Consider the following 4616-nt stretch of genomic DNA (forward strand, 5'->3'; position numbering starts at 1 on the left):
AGCTCGGGATGGCATATAAACCTCATCTTACCTTCCTGTCTCTGACCCTCTCATGTACGTGGAGTTCTGTACTTAATGAAATTTAATTTGATTTTCTCCTGTTAACGTCTCACGTCAATTTAATTCTTAGACCAACCAGAAGAATGTAGAAGGGTAGAGGAGGTTTTCTTCCTCTCTGACACTAATAAATGGCAAAGCCAAGCTTCAAACCAAAACAGGTTGAATCTAGAATCTGTGCTTTTACATATAACTTATATCATCTCCCCAAATGAGAACGCTTAAACAGCGATCACTATATGCCAGACACTGTTACTGTTCTAAGTGTCTTACCCATATTAACTCTTTTAATTCTCACAACCCCATGATATAGGTATTATTGTGCCTGTTTTATAGTTGAGGAAACAGGCACAGATTAGTTAAAAGGTTAAAATGATGATTGAAGTTGAGGGTGTGCTCAAAGACAAGACTTAAAACCACTCAGTCAGCATACTTAGCTGGTGCAGAATTCAGCTCTGAACCTCTTCCCCCTTTCCTTTTCCTTGGGGTTCTCTTACTTCCATCGATGTTGCCCCTTCCAGGCTGCTCCCCACCCCCAGCCTGCCACACTGCCTCTTTTTGGTGGCTTTGGTTTAATCATGGGGATGAGCTTCTTCTCTTCGTGCCTCTTGTCACTCCTTGGATTTAAAACAAATATGACACTAAATGTAGAGAACAAGAAACACTAACTTCCTCTACACTGAATGTAGCCCACCTGCTTCCCAGCTCCAGCTTTCCCTACACGGACGCCATCTTCCTACCAGGCTCCCACAGCCAAGATCGCCTTGGGTCTCCTCCTCTAATGTTTATCCTCCCTCCTGGTAATTAAATGAATGGTCCCATTCTTCCAGTGTGAACGCCTGCTTCCCTGCAGCAATGGTTGCTTAGGTGTTTGGCCAGTAGATAGTATAAAGGAGGAGGGTGAGGCGGGGCAAATTGCTCCATCAGAGCGCATAGACCCATAGAAAAAGAGGTTCTTTTCCATTCACAGATTTTTTTTTTTTTTCAAATACAAGCGATCTTTATTTCTTGGACTTTAGCTTTCTTATTTGTAGAATAAAGTTATTGAAAAGTCTTTTAAATAATTCTAATTCTGATAACCTCTGATTTTTGGACTCAAGAAGTATTTTGAGAGAATAAAACTGTCAGCAGTAGTGGCATTTATATTTTGCAGTAGTGGCATTTATATTTTAACTTACAAATTCATATTTTGTTTTGTTTTTAATTTTTTCTGTGCTGTTTATTTCAGTTTTCTGGCCGAGAAGAGACAGACTGGCCGTTGTGTGTGCAGTCTTCACAACTGCGTACTCAACAAATGATTGATAATATAAATTATCAGCAATAAGTGAAGGAATGATCAGAATTTCTATAGCAAGTAATGCCATATAAAACTTTCACGTAATTTAATTCGGTTGAGTGGCTTCCAAAGCTGTCCTCACCCTCCCCTCACTGCTCCTTTGAGATAGAGACATAGGCAGCTCCACATCGACACATGTCCTGGTACATTACACGTCACGCTAAATAAGGAGCCACCCTATCTGAGTGGCTGGCGACCATAAGGACGTTCCTCTCCCTTTCTTAAGACTTTCACCCTTCTAAATAATCTCCCTGTACCTCCTCACCCCACCTGATCCCTATTCTTAGATGTCTCTGGACTTGACCACATTTGACGTCTTTTGGCAACAGTGGTCCAAAGAGAGAGGATGGAAAACCATCAGTGGCTGCCTTTCTGGGTGCTCTTGTAGAGTATCTACTGCCTCCCCGAATGAAGAGCGTGTTTCAGATGTGACCAAAGGCTGAAAGGAGGCGAAGTGCACATGTCCTATTTGGAGAGAAATGGGCCAGTGTGGTTGGCACTGAGGTACACAAAGAAGTAGTGGGGTATATGGCAAATAAGATGAGAAATGAGATTCAGAGTACATTCAAGAGACTTGGGAAAGACATCTGGACCTTATCCTATAGGCAACAGGAAAAATATATATATGTTTTTTGAGTAGTGAACCAATGCAATGAAACTATCAAACTCCTTTATCTTCTTAAGTAATATAAATAAAAATAGTTTACACTTTATGCTCAGTCAATAAATGGGAAATGGGTAGCAACTAACCCAAACTGGCCGACTCTGTCAAAAAAAATCTTTGTATCAGAGAAAAGGACCTAGATGCTGCAAGAAACTTCAGTTTGTACAATGCCAGCTCAGCCTTCACACATCCCCTCCCGGTACAGGTGATGTATTTCTTGCATATCTAATTTACCTTAGCTAGTAATCTGCTAACACAAGCAATCTCTCCTCTTTGCCCTTTCTCTTTGTTTTTGGCGTTAAGAAATTTCATTTCAAATACCCTCAGTCTTCAGAGAAAGCAGGTGGATGTAGAAATTAGAGTCTGAACCCCTCTTGTCTCTGTCACTAAGTCTACTGCACTTTCGTAAGCTGGGGCCACAACCATGCTCTGGTAGCATAAGAGTAGAATTTCCAAATCCACGAAAGGCCTATGAGGATTTTCTAAAAAGGAACGAAACAGTAACCAGACAACTTTAAAGGCAAGTATTGGTTTTGAACTCTTTCCTAAAGGAAAGTTAGCTAATTAATGGAAGAGAAGAGAATAAGAGAGAAAAGCAAGAGGAGAAGAATAAATACTAAAGATAATGAATAAAGAGAAGTGTGAGGAGGAATGGAGATTGGAAAATAAGGGGAACAAATTAGGCAGTTCTAGAAAAATAGAGAGAAAAATTATATTACTGCAGGGTTTTCACCAAATGGTTGCCTAGGAAACACATAGGAATGGGTCTCTCTTTACTGAATAAGTACTGAAGAACACACCGAATTTAGAGTCTGTTGGCTCTACCAGCATCAACTGGAAAACAAACACGTTTCAGACATATTAGTTATGAGCTGATATTAGTTATGAGCTTATTAGTTATGCTCATTAGTTACGAGCACCATATTTTCTATATTATGCTTTTCTGCGAACAGAAATGGTTGACTTCAACAATTTTGGAAGGTAATAGGAGAGGAACAGTAAAATTGAAACACAGGCATGGTGAGATTTTTTTTAATATAAATGTATTTATTTATTTATTTTTGGCTGCTTTGGGTCTTCATTGCTGCACGTGGACTTTCTCTAGTTGCGGTGAGCGGGGGCTACTCTTCGTTGTGTTGCGCGAGCTTCTCATTGTGGTGGCTTCTCTTGTTGTGGAGCACGGGCTCTAGGCGCATGGGCCCAGCAGTTGTGGCTCGCAGGCTCTAGAGCGCAGGCTCCATAGTTGTGGTGCACGGGCTTAGTTGCTCTGCGGCATGTGGGATCTTTCCAGACCAGGGCTTGAACCCGTGTCCCCTGCATTGGCAGGCGGATTCTTAACCACTGCGTCACCAGGGAAGTCCCGTGGTGAGATTTTTGAGAAGCCAGATTAGTCTAGGATGGCCCAATAGTATGTGTAACATCGAGTAACAAACTGTGGAAAAAGTAAATTAGGAAGCAGCTGTGAGCCCATTTGGCAATGTGAGGTTATCTTTGCAGTTTGCCAAGTATGCTGTTGAAAAACATTTTTCCACTGTAAAGAGCTTGGTACACTTGAGGTCATGTAGTATAGAGTCAAAAATTTTTTTTCACATTACAAAGCAGTGTTTTGCCTTCCATTAAAATGCAGCTCCTATTATCACTGTCACAAAGAACCAAAACATTAAACAATGCTTTACTGCTCCTGTTTGAATTTGTCTTTCCTATAACTTACTCTACTTTCCAGAAAATATTAATATTACATTGTTATATATAAACCCATTTCTACAATCTCTCCTCTTGTATTTTGAGGGCTGAATTCTCGGTTTTGTATATGCGTGTGGGGTGTGCGCATGTGTGTGGGGTGTGTGTGTGTGTTTGGAGTAGTGTGGGAGGGAGCAGGTGGCAACAGGAGTGAGAGGGATTGCCTTCCATGATTCACAACGTCTCTCTTTTTTTTTTTTTTCGCGGTACGCGGGCCTCTCACTGTTGTGGCCTCTCCCGTTGCGGAGCACAGACTCCAGACGCGCAGGCTCAGCAGCTATGGCTCATGGGCTCATGTGAGATCCTCCCGGACCAGGGCACGAACCCATGCCCCCTGCATCGGCAGGCGGACTCCCAACCACCGCGCCATCAGGGAAGCCCACAACGTCTCTTTTTGATAAACAAAAACAGGACTTAAGAGTGTGAGAATTTTTGCTGTTGTTTGGAAACATACCTTGCTTGTGTCACCCTATTTTTCCTTCACACGAACACAAGTTATCTATGAGGGAAAATTCCAAAATCATATTCTATCTTGTGGGATAGAATAAACTCTAAATTATAAATATTTATGCTTATAGACAACAAATTGGAAAAGCTTAGCATAAAGCAAAAAAATTATCTTTTGCTTTTGGCAAATGTTTGGAGTTCCTCCTTGGAATTCATTTTGTCAATTATTTATCCTCCTTTCTTTCATCTAGCATAGAAAAAAAGTAAATCTAGAAGTTCATAGCAGGACTGGAAGCAAAGTAAATGTAATACTCAGCCTTTGGCCACCTATCTGGATCAAGATCAAGATTTTTTCCAAAATAGGAATGAGGG

The sequence above is a fragment of the Grampus griseus genome, assembly GCF_964374135.1.
Source record: "Grampus griseus genome assembly, chromosome: 13".
Taxonomy (NCBI): Eukaryota; Metazoa; Chordata; class Mammalia; order Artiodactyla; family Delphinidae; genus Grampus; species Grampus griseus.